Below are 20,545 nucleotides of genomic sequence, written 5' to 3'. Positions count from 1 at the left end.
TTGCATCTGGCCTTTTGTGCTGTGGGCTGTATAAGCTCACTTTGTATGATAAGTGTGGACAAAATTTTGCAAATGCTCTTGCAGATTCAAGGGCTATTTCAGATGCAAAACTTTGGCATGCACGTTTTGGTCATCTGAATTTTGCCAGTTTGCTGTGTTTGCAGAAATCTTATATGGTTGCTTCTTTGCCGCCTCTTGAAGCACCTGTCAAACACATTAGGAAAAATATGAACCCTCTAGGGGCCCTTTGGAATTAAGGTTAATTAGTGGCCAGCCAATAGGAAGAGGGTGGTGGACACACTCTATACCCTCAAAAAAATAGGGGGACAAGGTAGCCTTACACCTCTTAATGGCCTCTTACCTAGCGAGAAGGTAAGGGAGGTGGCTAGGGTAAAGGGGGGGGGGGGACCACTTTGACATTTTTTCCCCCACTTTTTGGCTCGGATTTAAAAATACACTAAAAATTGTAAATTTCAAGTTTTCCCTCCTTAAAAGGTCCCCTAACCTATTTCATGGTCAAAAAAGTATTTTTGACCTCCAAAAGTAAAAAACGTACACTAAAAAATTTCAAAAAAATAAAATTTTCCACCCTCCAAAGTCTTTCCAAACCTATTCTATAGCTAAAAAGTGATTTTCTCTCTCTACAAACCCTTTTCCAAGCTCTCCATGGCTGCAACAACCACATGTACCCCCTATAGTTCAACATTATCGCTCTACAAGCTTTCTCCCATCTCCATTGTAGCACCAAGCAAGCTTCTCCCCCATCTCAGCTTTCCCTTGTCCACCACATAGTTCCACACCAAGCTAGCTCCTCTCCCTTCTCTCACCTCCATTACAACATGAAACAAGATTCTCCTCCTTCTACTTTCATTCACTCGCACTACATGGAAACCTCTACTCCCGAAGGTGGAAAAAGCATCAACTCACATGACTTGCATACCACAAGAACAGGAGGTGTGAATAGTGCATGGACATTGCAAGGATTCATGTCCAACATAAAGATAGAATGGTGAGAAAACTACCCTTGTAGCTTACATTCAGAGCTTAAGATCATCTCCATCTTTAAGTTTATCATGCTGGAGGGAATTAACCTCTTTATGGCTTTGAATGTTTAGGCTTCACACCTCATAACATTGGGTGGTGCTATTTTGTTGATGGCTTTGGTGCACCATCTATAGTTTTGTAGCATGTGATTGAGTCTCACAATGTAAGTAAGTTGTATTATCTATGGAGAGTCATCAAAGATTTTTCTTATAATTTATTGTTTGTATATTTAGATTATTAGAATGATATCATTTTGTACTTTATAACTTTGTGCTCACATAATCTGTTGTTTACTTACAGAGTCAACTTGTTTTGAGAGGACATGAGCAAGCAACCATGTGCAGAGATGTAAATCACTCTATTTTTGTTCCGTGAGGAACCTTTCACTACCGTGTTAAAAGATTTTTATAAGAATAGTAGGATTTTTGTAGAATCTTAAACCAATAGGTACTCTCTAGTAGCTCTTAAAAAAGCCATCCCTATAGTACTACTATCTTCCCTAGTGTCATAGACACACAAATACTCGTGTATATGAATCTCTAGATGAGAAAGACAAATACTTGTAAGAGAAGCCTAACATCAACAACACTGTCTCCATTTGTAATTATTTTTATGAGGCTGGATTCCTCTATAAATGCAATATAAATATTTCTTTTTGTTAAATGGTGTCGCACTGAGTGAGAGTATTTAATTAAGATTACTGGAGTTTCATACAGATTTGAGAAATATTGTTGACTTTTATGGATATTCTGATTTGCCTGTAAGATGTTTGAAGTTTCAAGTCTTAATCATTCCACCATGAAGAAATTCATGCAATATTTTGATTTCAGTTTAATCACTAATGGTTATTCTTATTAAGTGGATCATAACCTTTGTCAAGATGTCCTCATTTGGAGATGTTGAATATATATCAATAGCAACATTTCAAAAGTTGAGAAAGCTAAATTCTTGCTTTCCAAAATGTTATTGTTTCCATACTATGCCTATGCCAAGCTTGACTTAAAGAAATGACAACTTGAGATGGAGGTGTAGATATATAGGGGTGACTTATTATTGATTTTTGTTTCATCATATATATTATAAAGCCTTTGAGTTTCCACCTTTTTGAGTAGTGTTGACAAGTTTTTGGTATCAAACCTTCTTAAATATCCCTATTCATTCGCTATTGGTAGCTATTTATTTGGTATTGCTAAAGATCATACCAATATCTATCATCTTGTGAACTTAATTGTTGAATTGCGGATTTGATTTTTACTACGTAGCTCATTTGGATAGAGAAAGTATAAACATAAATTATAGATATATGCATTGTTAACATAGAAGATATGTATCACTCGAACCTATATAACTGCTAATCAAGAAACCTTTGGTTGGATACTATAACAATAGGGGTCACATGTGGTTTCAAATACCAAAGAAATGGCTTAACCAAAACATTCCCAAGAACACGAGGTGAACACAAGGAAGTAAACATTGGCTCCTTGTTTGGTTGATTTCTAGTGCTAAATGTTTTGAGTGCACAAAATTTGTGAGGCCTTTGACCTTGGGAGTTCACTAAAGTATATGTAACATAGCACATGTGTTCAACAAAAGGGAATTTATATTCTTGTAAAGTTACAGAAACATGTGTAGGTAAATCCTATAAGGGTTACTTTCAATCCATTGTGGTGAACGCACATGATATAGGAAAATTTTACATAGTGAATACTCCGGACATCAAACACTACAACTCTATCTCAGGGCCATACATTAAAACAAAGCCCCTATTTGTCATTTTGAAGCCCCACGGACCCTCAACAAGAGGGACCACAATGGTGCGTAGAATGGCCATCCAGGCACAAATAGGGACCAAGATATTTCCAAGAACAGGGGATGGACACAAGGAAGTAAAAAATGGTTGATAAGCATGATATAAGGTTTAGGTATCTGCCATTTTTGGGGGAGGGGGGAAGGGATTGCTATGAACACATTAAACTGTCCAGTTCTATCTCATGGCCATGCTTTAAAAAAATCTTGTACTTGTCATTTTAGGGCCCCAGGGACCCTCAACAAGAGGGGCCACAAGGGCGCGCAAACTGGCCATCCAAAAAATTTTGGATGGCCAGTTTGCGCGCCCTTGTGGCCCCTCTTGTTGAGGGTCCCTGGGGCCCTAAAATGACAAGTACAAGATTTTTTTTAATGCATGGCATGATACAATGTTTAGCTATTTGCCATTGGGGGGGGGGAGTTTGCTATGAATACATTAAATTGCCCAATTCTATCTCATGGCTATGTATCAAAAAAATCTTGTACTTGTCATTTTAGGGCCCCAGGGACCCTCAACATGAGGGGCCACAAGGGCGTGCAAATTGGCCACAATGATAGAAATCAAAGGATTCAAGGAGAGGTTTGGTGTCACAAGTGCATGGTAGGAATCTAATCGAGGTTTATTCCGTCAAGATCTCTTATACTTTATTATGTCTTCTCATGTACAATTTTACCAAACAAAAACAAACTTACACTTTAAATGACTACAAATTTTATTTAACTTATCAACAAACAATCTAAAATATGGTAGACCTAGAGTGCTCTTACACATCAACAAACAAAAAAGTCCAAATTTCTTCTCATTAACTTTGATAAACATACATCTGTGAACAACTTCCAAGGAGTAGTGCGGTCATAGTTCTTACGTCCATTTCATGACATGGTATGCTCATTGGGTGACCTATCACATAAAAATATCTTTGGTAGGAGTGCCCTCATGTTAGGAAAGGGTGTGTTCCTGCTGATGAAAAGTTTTTGCATTGTCCTCCTAGGGATCTCTCCATGTTAGCATAATGATTTTTGGTGTAGTGGGAGCCACATTGCCACTGAGGAGAGCTTTGTGCCATCGTAAAAGCTTCATGTTATGCCAGTTCCTTGAGCCATTCTTGCAAACAACGCCACTCAACTAGCATAGCAAGAGGTCACCTTGTAACAAAAACATGTATGAATTCAACATTTGCAAGCTATATAATGAAGACACTTGTTAAGTATATGTTGTATAAATTTGCAAGTATTTCTATCTAACTAGGAATAAACAATCCTAAAATATACATTAGGATGAGATTACCACCCCTAATAAGCATGGATTTGAAGCACCTACCTGCAAGATGTAACAAAGAAGACTGTTTTAGAGGAAAAGTGGTGACACTTGGCCTCTCTAACCTGCAGCCTTTCACTATTTGTGCATAAAAGCAACCTTTGTGCCAAGTACTACAAAACAAGTAGAGGCAACACCTTAGACTTCAAAGTTTATGATAAGAAGAACACAATCAAAAGTAAGAAGTATATTGTTACCTTGCATAAAGGGGTGTTTTATTCAAATATGTGATGGTATTGGCAAGATATTGAAGAACCATCAACATTTATCTCACAGATGGTTACGACGTTCCTGGGATGACCTCTGCTCACCCTCACGTGCGGCCTTCAGTGCAAATGTTGCGAACAAGCAAATATGTATGCATACGATTTGTGATGTCCTTGAGCACCATGGTAGCTCTTGCATGAGGAAGCAAAGGATGAAAAGAGAGAGGGGGGAGGGAGAGAGAGGAACATGGGAGGAGACAAGGGGGTAGTGGGGGAGAGAGAGAGAGAGTGGAGAAGGAGGAGAGAAGGGGGCAGGGAGGGAGAGGGAGGAACATGGGAGGAGAGAAAGGGACAGTGGGGGAGAGGGAGAGAGAGGGGAGGAGGAGGAGAGAAGGGGGCAGTGAGGGAGAACGGAGGGAGGAGGAAGAGAGAAGAAAGGTTTTTTTTTTTGGGGAGTTTTTTTTGAAAAATTGGACTTTTAGTGCTTGTAAGTTTAAAAAAATGTCAAAAAATACTTTTTTGATATGGATATATTTTGGGGGAGAGTTTTAAGTAAAAAAAGTAAAAATATATATTTTAAAAAAAATTCAAATTTTGGCTCTTAGTGATCCATGTTTTTGATGATGTGGCCACACCTCTTTACTCCCTTCACTTTCAAAAATCTAGAGAGAGAAGGTGACCTCCTAGGTCCACATCCTACATGTGTCTAAAAAAAAGGTTAGAAAAGCCTACTCAAAACTAGCTTCTTGAATGCCCTTGTCCCCTTAACCCTACACACCATTAGCCTTAATCCCTAAAAATTGGGATTCCTTACAAGGCCCATGCAAAGTTCATATTTCTCCTAATGATCTTTGTGAAGGCTGTATTTTGGGTAAGATAGAGCGTTCTAAGTTTCCAAAGGATGGTTCAGTTCGGGCCACATGTAGGTTACAGCTTGTGCATAGTGATGGTTGTGGGCCCATGCAAACTCTGTCCTTGGGCAATTACCTGTACTTCGTGACTTTCATTGATGATTACTCCAGGCATGCATGGGTATTTCTGCTTAAAGCGAAGTCCGAAGTTTTTATGTGCTTCAAACAATTTTTGGCTATGGCTGAAAATGTCTCAAAATGTACTATGGGCACCCTCCGTTCCGATCGAAGGGGGGAGTATATGTCTCATGAATTTAATGCATTTCTGGCTAGTCGTGGGATAAAACACCAATGTACAATGCCTTATACACCTCAGCAAAATGGTGTTGCTGAGAGGAAAAACAGGTCACTGACGGAAATGGGATGATGTATAGTCAAAAGTCAAGCTTTGACGCATTCTTTTTGGCTTGAGGCCATCATGTGTGCCACTTATGTACTTAACAGGTGTCCTACGAAAGCTTTGCAATCTATTACTCCATATGAATCATGGCATGATAGAAAGCCTTCTATTGAGCACATGCGTGTTTTTGGCTGTTTGGCATATGCTTTGGTGCAACAAGTGCAGCGCACAAAATTGGACGATAAGGCTGTCAAATGTATTTTTGTTGGTTATAGTGCTGAAAGCAAAGGTTACAGGTTGTATCATCCGCAAACAAAACGTATTCTGGTTTCACGGGATGTAGTGTTTGTGGAAGATTCTGTTCAGCCCTTGCTGTCATGTACTAGAGACAATAATGTAAGCTCACAAGACATTTATGACACTTTGTTGCCTCTTTTCAGTGGTGGAAATACGAATGTAAGTTCTAATGAGGCAAATGTACAGCCTATGGGGGTTTCTGAAAATGTTTTAGATCAGCCTATTACTGATGCAGATGTACATTATGTACTTGATGAGGAAAGGACTGAAAATAAGCAGGCTAGAGGTATGCCAAAATGCCTGGTGCACACTTTGCGTGACAGTAAATTGGATGCACCTTTGTCTAGTCGTACTCGTTCAGGCTCTCGCCATGCATCTTATGCATCAGATTGTTATGCTTTGGCTGTGTCTAGCTTACATGATGTTGAGGAGCCTCTGTCTTTTGATGAAGCACAGAATTCAGAAAATTGGATGGCTGCCATGCAATCAGAATATGATGCACTTATAGAAAATGACACATGGACTTTATGTGATTTGCCTCCTGGCAAAAAGGCCATTGGTATGAAGTGGGTTTACAAGTTGAAACGCAAGCCGGATGGTGAGATCGATCGCCATAAGGCTCGACTTGTTGCAAAGGGTTGTGCACAACAAAAAGGCATAGATTATGAAGAGACTTTTTCTCCCACTTGTCGTATGACTACTATGCGTTTTCTTTGTGCATTGGCAGCTCATTTTGGTTGGGATGTACATCAATCAGACATTGTTACTGCTTTCTTGAATGGTGACATATTTGAGGAAGTTTATGTACGTAGGCTCGCGGTTTTGTCATAAAAGGACAAGAGGACAAAGTGTGCAGATGTAAGAAGGCTTTGTATGGGTTGAAGCAATCTCCTCGTGCTTGGTATGAGAAAGCTGACACTCATTTGGTTAAACGAGGATTTCGTAACAGTCCAACAGAAAGCACATTGTATGTAAAGCGTGAGGGTGATGTACGTCTCATTGTGGTTCTTTATGTGGATGATTTGCTGATCACTGGACCAAATGAGAGACATATTGTTGAATTTAAGGCTGATTTGAATGCTACTTTCAAGATGAAAGATTTGGGGCTGTTGCATCATTACTTGGGTATACAATTTAAGCAGTGTGATGGTGGTATTGCCTTGTGTCAGAAAAGTTACATAGAGACATTGCTATGTAAGTTTGGACTTGAGGATTGCAAACCTATTGCCACTCCCATGGAAACAGGTTTGAAGTTGAGTTTACATGATGCTGGCGATCCTGCTGATGTCACTCTTTATTAAACTGCTGTTGGCTGCCTCATTTATGTATGCAACATGAGGCCGGATATTCAGTTTGCAGTCTCACAGGTCAACAGATTTATGCATAGCCCAAGGTCTAAGCATTGGCAGGCTGTCAAGAGGATTTTCCGCTACCTTAGTGGCACTTTACATCTTGGCTTGTTTTATCTCAAGGGGGGATCATTGCCGCCAGACTTACATGCTTTTTCGGACTCAGATTGGGCTGGTTGTTTTGACACACGAGTGTCCACTAGTGGTTTTTGTTTTATGCTTGGCAGTTCATGTATATCATGGTTGAGTAAGAAGCAACCTACTGTGGCCACTTCGAGTTGTGAGGTTGAGTACAGGGCAGTCTTCTTAAATTTGTTTCATTATTTTTTTAATAACAAAAGGAGATTTTTCAATAGCAAAAAGGGGAGCACCACTAAGGCCTCATACCTTTCGACAGGTCAAAAATAAACAATAAAAGTTTATAATTTTTTTTCTTAAATTTGTTTCATTATTTTTTAAATTTGTTTCTTAAATTTTCTTAAATTTGTTTCATTATTTTTTGAATAACAAAATGAGATTTTTCAGTAGCAAAAAGGGGAGCACCACTAAGGCCTCAGAACTTTCGACAGGTCAAAAACAAACAATAAAAGTTTATACAGTTTTTTTAAAAATATTCTCCCTTTTTCACTGAGAAAAAGGGAACACATCAGTATGGCCTTAGCCCTTTGGGCAGGCCAAAAATAGTATTATACTTACATTAACAAGAGAAAAAAAAGTGATAAAATCACGAGGCCTGCCATTGGGACGATCACGTTGAGATACATCATACAGTCAATTCACGCTAGTTTCAAATGATGCGCAGGGACTCAATACAGAGAAGAAGAAGAAGAAGTTGGAGAGGTGTTGGATAATTAACCCACTGAAGGGGAAGAGAGAGAGAGAGAGAGAGAGAGAGAGAGAGAGAGAGAGAGAGAGAGAGAGAGAGAGAGAGAGAGAGAGAGAGAGAGAGAGAGAGAGAGTGCCTCACTTGTAGTCTTGCATCACCATCTCACTCGGTCTTATACGCCTTTCCACTAAATAGAAACCTGCACCCACAAATGCTCTTGCATTGCAGCCCCTTTCTTCACCATGCTCTCGCACTGCAGCCCCTAGCAAGAACGTAACGGTCAAGGTGGCAGTGCTTGGCCTCCAACAGTAGCCCCTGGCTATGGTCGTGACCACCTCGAATTAGCTCATCCCTCCCCCTCTCTCTCTTGTTGGAATTAGGGTTGTAGAGAAACGCACACAGCTTGGAGAAGATAAAGGAAGCTCAAGGCACACAATAGAGAGTGTGTTACTTAGTATGCAATGGAAAGATAGATAGCCCTAGAGTGGACGTATATACAATGCTCGGGGGGGAAAACCTCCTAAAGAGGGAAAAAATGCCCCCGCGGTCCTAGTGTGTTCACACACATCACTACCACATGTATATGGTAACAAATCTCCCTTGGAGTGATGGGGTGAACGAGAGCGGGCACATGGGTAAAGGGAAGTGCTATGCCCTGATGACATGATCAGTCCACAAAGGGGACTAAGCCCAAAGCTTTGCGGAAAGCTTCAAGCTTCTCACGAGACAATGCCTTTGTGAAAAGATTTGCAAGGTTGTCCTATGTTGGCACATAAGCCAAGCTGATCTCTCCTACTGAGAGCCTCTCCATGACATAGTGGTAATGCACCTCAATGTGCTTTGTGCAAGCATGAAAAAATGGGTTCCTCGCAACTGCCAATTTGCTCTGACTGTCAGTGTAGATAGTGTTGACAGTGTTCTGTCCAACACCCAAATCAACCATAAGGCGTTTGATCCATACACACTCAATCGTAGCTATGAAGACTGCCTTGTACTCAACCTCACAACTCGAAGTGGTCATAGTAGGTTTCTTTTTGCTCAACCATGATATACATGAATTGCCAAGTATGAAACAAAAACCACTTGTGGACACTCGCGTGTCAAAACAACCAACCCAATCTGAGTCTGAAAAAGCATGTAAGTCTGGCGGCAATGATCCCCCCTTGGGATAAAACAAGCCAAGATGTAAAGTGTCACTAAGGTAGCGGAAAATCCTCTTGACAGCCTACCAATGCCTAGACCGTGGGCTATGCATAAATTTGCTGACCTGTGAGACTGCAAACTGAATATCTGGCCTCGTGTTGCATACATAAATGAGGCAGCCAACAACAGTTTGGTAAAGAGTGACATCAGCAGGATCACCAGCATCATGTAGACTCAACTTCAAACCTATGTCCATGGGAGTGGCAATAGGTTTGCAATCCTCAAGTCCAAACTTACATAGCAATGTCTCTATGTAACTTTTCTGACACAAGGTAATACCACCATCACACACTGCTTAAACTGTATACCCAAGTAATGATGCAACAGCCCCAAATCTTTCATCTTGAAAGTAGCATTCAAATCAGCCTTAAATTCAGCAATATGTCTCTCATTTGGTCCAGTGATCAACAAATCATCGACATAAAGAACCACAATGAGAAGTACATCACCTCACGCTTTACATACAATGTGCTTTCTGTTGGACCATTACGAAAGCCTCGTTTAACCAAATGAGTGTCAGCTTTCTCATACCAAGCACGAGGAGATTGCTTCAACCCATACAAATCCTTCTTACATCTGCATACTTTGTCCACTTGTCCTTTTATGACAAAACCGCGAGGCTACGTTACATAAACTTCCTCAAATATGTCACCGTTCAAGGAAGCAGTAACAATGTCTGATTGATGTACATCCCAACCAAAATGAGCTGCCAATGCACATAGAAAACACACAGTAGTCATACGACAAGTGGGAGGAAAAGTTTCTTCATAATCCATGCCTTTTTGCTGTGCATAACCCTTTGCAACAAGTTGAGTCTTATGGCGATCGATCTCACCATTCGGCTTGCATTTCAACTTATAAACCCACTTCGTACCAATGGCATTTTTGCTAGGAGGCAAATCACATAAAAGTCCATGTGTCATTTTCTATAAGTGCATCATATTTTGATTGCATGGCAGCCATCCAATTTTATGAATTCTGTGCTTCATCAAAAGACAGAGGCTCCTCAACATCATGTAAGCTAGACACAGCCAAAGCATAACAATCTGATGCATAAGATGCATGGCGAGAGCCTGAACGAGTCTGACTAGACAAAGGTGCATCCAATTTACTATCACGCAAAGTGTACACCGGCCATTTTGGCATACGTCTAGCCTGCTCATTTTCAGCCCTTTCCTCATCAAGTACATCATCTACATCTGCATGAGTAATAGGCTGATCTGTAACATTTTCAGAAACCCCCATACGCTGTACATTTGCCTCATTGGAAATTACATTCGTATTTCCACCACTGAAAAGAGGCAACAAAGTGTCATAAATGTCCTGTGAGCTTACATTACTGTCTCTAGTACATGACAGCAAGGGCTGAACAAAATCTTCCACTAACACTACATCCAGTGAAACCAGAATACGCTTTGTTTGCGGATGATATAACCTGTAACCTTTGCTTTTAGCACTATAATCAACAGAAATACATTTGACAGCCTTATCATCCAATTTTCTGCGCTGTGTTTGTGGCACCAAAGCATATGCCAAACAGCAAAAAACACGCATGTGCTCAATAGAAGGCTTTCTATCATGCCATGCTTTATATGGAATAATGGACTGCAAAGCTTTTGTAGGACACCTGTTAAGTACATAAGTGGCACACATGATGGATTCAAGCCAAAAAGAATGCGGCAAAGCTTGACTTTTGACCATACATCGTGCCATTTCCATCAGTGACCTGTTTTTCCTCTCAGCAACACCATTTTGTTGAGGTGTATAAGGCACTGTACATTGGTGTTTTATCGCACGACTAGCCAGAAATGCATTAAATTCATGAGACATATACTCCCCCCCTCGATCGGAACGGAGGGTGCCCATAGTACATTTCGAGACATTTTCAGTCACAGCCAGAAATTGTTTGAAGCACATAAAAACTTCGGACTTCGCTTTAAGCGGAAATACCCATGTATGCCTAGAGTAATCATCAATGAAAGTCACAAAGTAAAGGTAATTGTCATAAAGTGCATCAATAAATGTGAAGGAACTGCCATTTGCAGTAGTAAGCACAATCTTTCCAAGTCCTTGAACCGGATAAGAGGCATTGTTGGCACAAGTGACTGAATTCCCATGAGGGACAGACTCGAGAGAGGTAGACAATTCATGATGTGAGGTAATGTGCTTTGTAGCACCACTGTCGAAATACCACACATGTGAATCTGCAGCAACTGACAAGCATGCATCATGGACAACAGGATTGTAAGTACACTCTGTGCTAAAATCCCATTCTGCATCAACATCAGCAACACAGTCTCCTTTCACAGAAGACTCAACAATGGCTGCATTTGTAGTGGAACCAGCATTGGCAGTGGAACCACCCTCTTTCTTCTTAGCCTCTTTGGCCTTCAACTGACGACACGACTTTGATCAAGTGATCATTAGCTTTACAATAATGGCAACGCATCTTCTTTTTGCCCTTATCACTAGAATTTCCAGACGAATTGCTGCCAGCAGAAGCATTAGGAACAGAAGTTTTGCCACTCGCAGCACAACCATAAGAAGTGGCGCATTGCTATTACCACCCCTTCTTTGAGAAGCAATAAAAGCCTGTTCAACTGCATGCTGCCTAGTTCTGTTTTTCCTGGAAAGTGACTCTTGCAACAGCAATGTGCATAATGCATCAAACTTGACAACTTCAGGATTTCCTTGGGTCATCAGTCTCCAAGTACTAGCAAAAGTCTGGTAGGAATCTGGTAAGGTATCAAGAACAGTCTACACAAGGGAACTGTCTGAAATGACTTCACCTGTAGAAATAAGTTGCTTATCTATATCCTTGACACCAATAAGGAAAGTATCCATATCATCTTCCTCATGCATAATCTTCGACTCCAGCTCTTTACGCAGCAAAGCAATGTTAGCCTCATTGCGGCTTGCATAAAGACCTGCTAGAATATTCGAAGCCTGTTTTGCAAATTTTGCTGAACGAATGTGAGGAACAATGGTGCGCTTCACAGACAACACAATCAATGCATGAGCCTGCGCATCCTTTACATCCCAATGGGCTTGTTCTACCGTATGCAAAACAACTCTAATAGCAGCAATCTTTGCAACAAGACCTGCAACATCCTCAACATCGCCTACATCCTCAGAACTAGGACGTACATCAATGCCCTGCACAATGTTCCAAACGCCCTTTGACACAAGAACATGTTGCATCATATAAGCCCACATAGGGTAGTTGTCCCCATCCAACCTATCCTCAGAAGCAAACATCTTCAACACATCTGTGTTGTTGTAAGCCATGGTAAATGCTGCACTTGATGTGAAAACTGTCCGAAAATAGGAGAAATGGAACGGGAACAACATGTGCTATATAGCACAAATTGTAGAAGACTATGAGACACCTGTTATACAGAACATGGCAGTGATAGAAATTCTGCACAAAATGACGAAATAGCGTGTGCAATACTGCCTGTAGTGAAAACGGAGGCCGAAATGAGTCCGAATCGAAAATTTGAGCAGACTAAGCTCTACGAGCTGGCCTTAAATATTTGTCGACCTGCAAACCTTGCCAAAGCTCACTAAAATTGGAGAAAGTGACTAGGTGTGTGCTGGAGCAGCTGGCGACTAAGCCCGAGAGGACGCAACCTACTATGATACCAATTGTTGGAATTAGGGTTGCAGAGAAACGCACACAGCTTGGAGAAGACGAAGGAAACTCAAGGCACACAATAGAGAGTGTGTTACTTAGTATGCAATGGAAAGATAGATAGCCCTAGAGTGATGGACGTATATACAATGCTCGGGGAAAAAAACCTCCTAAAGAGGGAAAAAATGCCTCGACGGTCCTAGTGTGTTCACACACATCACTATCACATGTATATGGTAACACCTTCCTTTTTAAAAAAAGTGAGAACAGGTTCTAATTTAGATTCCTTGCAATCATAAGAGGCTAGACCATAGCAGAGTAAAGACGCTGCACGAAGGTTATACAAAACCGGGACCATGATAATCAATGTAACCAAAACCAACATAACTCTTCAACAAAAATTTCCGAACTTTCCTATTGCAATAATCCAATCATAACAAGTTCCGTTAGAGCTAGGACGTCTACCTCAGGCTCGCTTGGTGAACAAAAACAATCATCCTTTAGCAAAGATATTTAGAAGAAAATCCAAACGTGTCTACAGTTGCCCTTACAGCAGCCGGCGACCTCTTCTACCACCTTTCCTTCTTGTGTTGTCTGTGGGGACAAGTATGACATCCTCAATTCGTCCAATCCTCATGCCAGAAAGAGCAAGTGCTCTCAGTGCAGACAATGCGCCAGGACCAGGCATCTTCGTCTTGTTACCCCCAGCTCCTCGCAGCTTGATGTGCAGAGCGGTGATCCCCAGCTCCTTGCACTTCTACGCCACATCCTAAGCAGCAAGCATGGCTGCATACGGAGAAGACTCGTCTCTGTCAGCTATCACCTTCATGCCACCAGTAACTCAGCAACCGTCTCCTTGCCAGACGCAAATTTGCCGGACAGATCTGTGACATGTCATGGAATGAGGCAAAAATATGTGCTACTCCAAAGACGTGCTCGCCGTCACGAGCACCAGGTCCACTGAGAGTAACATTCTCTTCCTTCTGTACCTCTTTGGTCTTCCTCTTTCCAGACATGGTTACGTGAAGGAGCTCGTAAACAGCAGCAGCCTCTCTTTCTCTCTCTCTCTCTCTCTCTCTCTCTCTCTCTCTCTCTCTCTCTAATGAAATCATCAGCCAGCCGCTGACCACCTTGAATTAGTCGTCCTGCTCCTCTCTCTCTCTCTCTCTCTCTAATGAAATCATCAGCTAGCTGTTGATCACCTTGAATTAAATGTCGTCCTGCTCCTCTCTGTCTCTCTCTCTCTCATGTAATCATCTGCCCCTCCTCTTCCTGTAAGCACATTGACAACGCTTCCAAGGACGTTGCAGCGAACCCACCGTAGCCGCAACTCCAATTATCCTCTGGCAACATCTGATCAACCTTAATTTAATTACATTCTTGGTGTTGTCTACGCCGGCAGTGCTCCAACATATGTGGAGTATTTGTCTCCATCAAAACTGCATGACGGCGAGCAGGTGCCAGCTCTCCAAGCTGACACTCCGGCCTCACCTCTATCAAAGCTTCCGTGCAACAGAGAAGGTTCCTCCTCCCACGTCAATGATCGAATTGTAGCTACTACCACCACCACGGCCAGTACCAGTAGCTCTCTTTGCACGAAGCCGTGACTCCCACTTTTGATGAGCACAACGGCATTGACATGCACGAAGTGAGTGCAAAGCATGACGGCCAAATTGCAGCTCCATCACACCTAAGCCCATCTCACATTGACGGAAGAGGAAGTTGATCCTGCTGGTTTCCTCCATTCTCCCTCGATCAAACCCTTCTCCCATCACGCGGCATGGCAATATTGGCCACTGGTTGTGGTGATGAAAGTCCCGAGCCATGCGGTTATTGGCCCCTCTCCAGTCTCCCCGCTGATCGAGGCTGCTAGATAGCGTGCCACTGATCACCTGGACTGTTTGCAGCTCGAGGCTATTGCATTGCTCGCTGTATTGTCCACAGCTACTCGAGGTGAGAACCCCGCTTGCATTTATTGGGCGGCGGGATGTTGCTCAAGGCAAGGAGTCTGCTACGCTCAAGATATTTGCAATGGACCTGATGAGAAGGGGATCTTCATGACTAAGATATCCTCACATTTTAGAGGAAAATGAAGTACATGTGTTTTTTAGAAGATCTATTTGAGAACGATGGGAAAAGATTTGCGCAGGGATGGGGACTTTGTGTTTCAGCGAGTACGCAGCGCAGGATAGGGTGAGTGAGCAAGCTAAGGTTGACTGTAAGAGCTCCAGCTTGCTGTCATCGTTCACCTGGGATGGATCTGGGTGAGCCGCTGTCAGGATTGACTCCCTTTCCTGCAACCAAATTAACGCACAAATGACTTCACACGAACATACAGTTTAATGCTTCATGTGTTATGATGCAGAATTGAAGAATACTAGGTCTTCAAAATGGCATACACCCATAACCATACCTCCAGCATATCAGAGAGTGTTACATGCACGTCAGGAGTGCCGAATGGCTCATTTGTTACAACAGCCGATTATGCTATCGGCCCCGGACTCTGCCCAAGGGCTCTTGTCTTCGCACTCTGAAATAGCTCTGGCATCACTACCTACCAGTGTTGATTCACCCGCACCAGCCGCACCAGCCTCCAGAGCACTTAGATTGATGTGCCCTTCTTTTTTGTGGCTCTCCTGTTGCAGGTATACTTCACCCATGAGCTCTTCTAAGAGAGCTTCAAAGAGAGGGGAGAAGACACAAAACTCTCCTAGAGGAGCAGATGTGAAAGAGGTGCGACAATGGCGATGATGAAGCAGATGGAGGAAGGCACAATAATTTGGCGCTTCTCTCTCTCTCTCTCTCTCTCTCTCTCTCTCTCTCTCTCAGGGCCAGGGTTCGTGTGTCAACAGTTTGTTGAGAGTTGGGTTTGTAGGGAGCTCAAGCACGAGGCTGAGCTGCTGGGGCGTGGCGATGGAGCATTGCACTGAGATTTGGGTTTCTAGGGAGCTCGAGCATGAGGCTGAGCTACTGGGGCATGGCGACGGAGCACAGCGCCGTTGTCCTCTCTCTCTCTCTCTCTCTCTCTCTCTCTCTCTCTCTCTCTGGGAGGGCGGTTAGGTCAAAGAGTCCCGACTGTTGAGCTTTTGTGTGCCTTGCCTGCCACTGTCGGGTCTGTCGGCGTTGTCTCAAGTGGTTTGCTGAGATCGAAGGCCTTCCTGTGGAGTTGCGCCTGCTTAAGTTCTTGGAGCTCCAAGCTGAAGGCCGGAGCGGGCTTAGGTTTATCTTCGGTGCTCATTTTCCAAAGTCTAGAGCTCGGATCTTCCAAAGCTTGGTTCTATCTGCGACGTGATATGCGGAACTGGACGCTGCCTCTCGTGCATGTACTGCATGCTCTGCTGGCAATGGATGGCGCCCTCTATGGCTCCGCTGTTGTGCGTGTTGCATTGGCAAGGGTTGGTGGATGCCGCAGTGGATGAAGTCTTGAAGAAGCTGCTCACGCATTAAGAAATTTCAGAGGTCATTTGGAGGGCCATATGAAGAGAGAGAAAAATAGAGCGCGTCCAATGAGCACGAAGGTTACGTTACGTAGGAAAGTACGTGGAAAGACTCAAAAAATAAGAAAATAGCATAAAACTTTCACGAATCTAAGATTGTAGCATCGTAATTTTTTTCTTTTTACCGAGCTTTTAAGTGTTTGCATGTGGTCCCACTTCTGATATTCTCTTATGGTCATTAACGTACTGGAGGGTGACCATTAAGCCCGCACAAGATATTGGAATTATAAAACACTTTCCCTCCATTATAATTCTTTCAAAGTAAATCTCCCTCCACTAAAGCTTTTCTTTGAGAGCTATGGCTTCCACGTCTTCTCGCCCAAAAAGCTCCAGGTGTTTACTGTCTCTCATACCAACAACCAACAGCTGGACTTTGCCTAGAAGGCCAAGTAGTAGCATATCCTCAATTACAATATCAACTTCAATAAGTGCAGAGAACCAATGGGTTGGACAAAGGATAAACAAAGGTTCATGGGTCCTCATGCAACCAAGAAGACCCAAGAGGTCTAGTGGTATCAACGTTTACCGCTCAGCATGGAAGGCCAGAGTGTTGGATTTCAAAGTTGAAATCGACAAAAGATCTGTAAAAGAAGTTCTTGTTCAGCACGTGTTTACCCATCCAGAGGTGATAGCAAACGGTGGAAATGTATCAGATATACATCAACCACGTTGCAATTGTAAGTACTCTTGACATGTGAACTTACTGATACTCTCATTATAACTTTTCTTATATATTTTGCAATGTTTCTCCCGCTTCTTATGAGCAATGTCTCCATTCTTCACAGCTCAATTACATTAGATTTGTCATTTGTACTTATTGATACTCTTAGTTTAACTTTTCTTATATATATTGCAGATGTTTATCCCTCTTTTTATGAGTAATGGGAGCATGTGGAGTGCATAATAGGCCTCTTCCATGTTGTTCATGTCCACATTGGTTCTCTACAGTATTCAGGGAGGAGCAGCAAAAGCCTGGCTGATGAGGGAATATTTTTTTATGACCACTTCTACCAACTCAGCTCAGGGAATAAGAATGACATGTTGGTGAAAGTGCCTCTACCAACCGATTGGAACACTGTGGACTGGCCAGTTCCTATGGATCAGGTTTCTGCAGGTTTGGAAGATAATCCTGCTGTGGATGTGGAAGTGATTGATAAAGAGTATGGCCTACTGTTGGTGGTTACAATAAGGGAGCTATGCAGTCTTCAACATTTGCGGCATGACATAATTGAAGAGTCAATGGACAGGGACCTATCAGATTTTTCCTTTTTCCTAGCTGGCCGTAAGGTGATGCGACGAAGGGAAAAAGATATTTTGTGCAAAGAGTTGGATGGTCGGGTTGAAGTAGTGTCAATGTAACAGATATTCTTGTGAACCCAAGTGTATACAAATGACTTTCAATACATGAAGTTTATTGAGCTCATTTATCAATTGTGCCCTGTGAAAAAGTGTGATTGAAATACATTTCTTTACCATGTCAAATCTCTCTCTCTCTCTCTCTCTCTCTCTCTCTCTCTCTCTCTCTCTCTCTCAATGTTAAACAAGACAAAGACATGATAGAAGAGTCATCTTAATTCATTAGAAAGTACAAACTCGTCCGTGAACAATGGACTGAGATACAATTTCTGTAAGTATGGAATCAGAATGTCTTCAAGGTAAAAATCGAAGGAATGCCCCTCGAAAGAAGGTGGTGAGATAGTTGTTCCCGACGGATTTAGTTCTCCCTTTTTAGGAGTATCATCAATCAGTAGTGTATTAGTTGCATCAAAGGGTACACCGATTTGGCTAAACGGTTTGTACAAAAGAGGTAAGTGTGGTTTTTTAGGGTGGTAGTGGCCCTCAACGGTAACGCATTTTCTTTGATCATACAAAAAGGCAAAATCTGACGTGTGAGCGCCGCATACACTGCAAACTATTGTAACTAGTGGCGACAAGTTTTGCCTTTGCATTGAAGATCATATGGCAACTCTGAAGCGCGGAAGAAGAAACTGAATAAATTCCTTGGTTCCTGGACGAACCACGACTCGACAAGTTCCCATCCGAAACGTTTGCAAATCCTCAAAGGGTTCTGTGTCATCGAGAGGCACGCGCATCAGCAACAATCCATTGAGGTCCAAGATAATCAACCTCTGTAAAAGTTGACAAGTACATATAAGTAGTTAGAAGCTGAACATATTTTTCCATACTTGAATAGACATTACCGGAACAACCGTATCTACAGGTAGCAAGGGTCCATACTGGGTCTCTGTAGTGTTGATGTCGTTGTTGCTCTCCTCTGCTTTAGCTTCATCATTCACATCTTCATAGTCATCATTCACATCTTCATCAGGGGTCTCCCCCATGGCTCTTTTTGCTTCATTCAAGGTTTCCTCCAAGGTTTTTTCCTCTCCCTCGGTTGACCGGCTTGCCTCATACATCCTTGCCTGATCCATATCAGTTTGCTCATCCCTAGGCCTGCTTTCCTCATCCATATCCTTTTGCTTATCTATATGCCTGCTTTCCTCATCTTGGGTTTCATCCATAGGCTCTTTTGGCTCCTCCACTGGCTGACTTGACTCTTTCATTGTCTCCTCTGGTTGTACACTAGCACCTTCCATATGCTCATTTGACCTTTTCTCATCCTGGGCTCTTTCATCTTCTGCTGATATGACCCCCTCGGCCCATTGTGATTCCACTATATCGGATGCAGGGGTTTGTCGTGGTGGCACGTCATGTATTGTTAGATCAATAGTGCGGTCATCCAAGCCGCTATCTTCAAGCTCTCTGGGGCTAGACATAGTAAGCAGGTGTTGTATTAAACCTACTCGATATCTTTGCAAATAATCATATGTGTAGTTTTTTAAAGCACTCTGCAAAATTGAAAGACCACATGGTGAGAATTCTTTTATAAACTAAACCAAAACTGACTGAATGCATTGCCAAATGGTTACCTTAGTCATGAAAGGTTTTAATGCAAAGTAGCTTTGCAGGACATATTCTGCATAGAGAAGACATCTCCAGCCGCAAGAATTTCCATCGGTTTCATTTGGGATAGGTACATCTTTGATTGGGGCCTTGTATAGTTCATACCTTCCACATAGCTTGCCATAGGCAAGCAACAACCTCTTTATACAACTACACAAAGCAGCGTCAAGATGTTAGCATGAGGCTTCAAATTTACATGGATATCTATAAGAAACACTTTCTGATACAAAACACTTACAGCCTAATTTCAGGGTGGGTTCCTTTTATTGAATTGAACACCCACACTGCTGGTTGGTCAACATCAAGGCATATGAGACTCCAGTGATGGTTGTTCTCATATGGAAAGATGATGACAGTAACTTCCAGCATAGCACAATGGAGAAACCAACTCTCAAAGGTCCCAGATGGAATGTTCTTTTGTCTAATAATCACTGACATTTGTGGATCAAGAAGAAACACCTCTGTGTGGGTGTGCAGTGGGAGTTGACTTTTGATCAGGCTGCAGAGAGTTTACCTGAGTTAGCAAACCTATTATCTGAGTTTTCAAAGCTAGCAAGATAGTAACACTTACTTAAGACAAGAATAGATAATTGTGTCTGAAATCTGAGAATCTGGATTCTGCAATAAATTAATGTCCACTTTTTCCAGAGCTAGCTTTCTGGCTCCATCTACAAATGGTATCTCTGCAAGCAAACCATCCTTCATTGAAAGTAGAGTTTCTTGATTGCTTGCCTCTATGGACAGGGTCACATTGCATTCTGTTTGCCTCTGGGACTCCACTGCTACTTTTGCTTTCTCCTTAAGCTCTGCTTCCCTCATGTCCTCTGTTTGGCGAGCAATAGTCTCTGCCCTTGCCCTTGTATTCACAGCATGTGTGACATCTACAACTGTGAGTTGTGGCACTAGCTCAGGGGGGTATAACAAAATTTCCCTCATTTTCTTATCCCTGCAGACATTGGGGACCAGTAGTTTGTCATACCTCCACCTTATTCTTTTCAGTGTCTCACTATCTTTGTTCATTATAGTAACCCTGTGGGCATGGGCTGCAACAATGGTGATGTCACTGAAGTATTCCAGTAGGAAGTCCTCTGCTGCTTCTTGTAGAGCCATTAATGCCACCACCTTCCACCTTTTGGTGCCCCAAGTAGCT

The 20,545-nt window shown here is 42.3% G+C and overlaps 1 pseudogene; it reads right to left on the bottom strand.

Moving 5' to 3' along the window:
* Positions 1–13,284: 13,284 nt before the first annotated feature.
* On the bottom strand, positions 13,285–14,429 carry LOC147427746 (small ribosomal subunit protein uS11y pseudogene; annotated as a pseudogene).
* Between the last annotated feature and the right edge of the window lie 6,116 nt (positions 14,430–20,545).

Source organism: Adiantum capillus-veneris, chromosome 23 (genome assembly GCF_014529385.1).
Source record: "Adiantum capillus-veneris isolate H3 chromosome 23, ASM1452938v2, whole genome shotgun sequence".
NCBI lineage: Eukaryota > Viridiplantae > Streptophyta > Polypodiopsida > Polypodiales > Pteridaceae > Adiantum > Adiantum capillus-veneris.
This window is presented reverse-complemented; position numbering and strand designations above follow the sequence as displayed.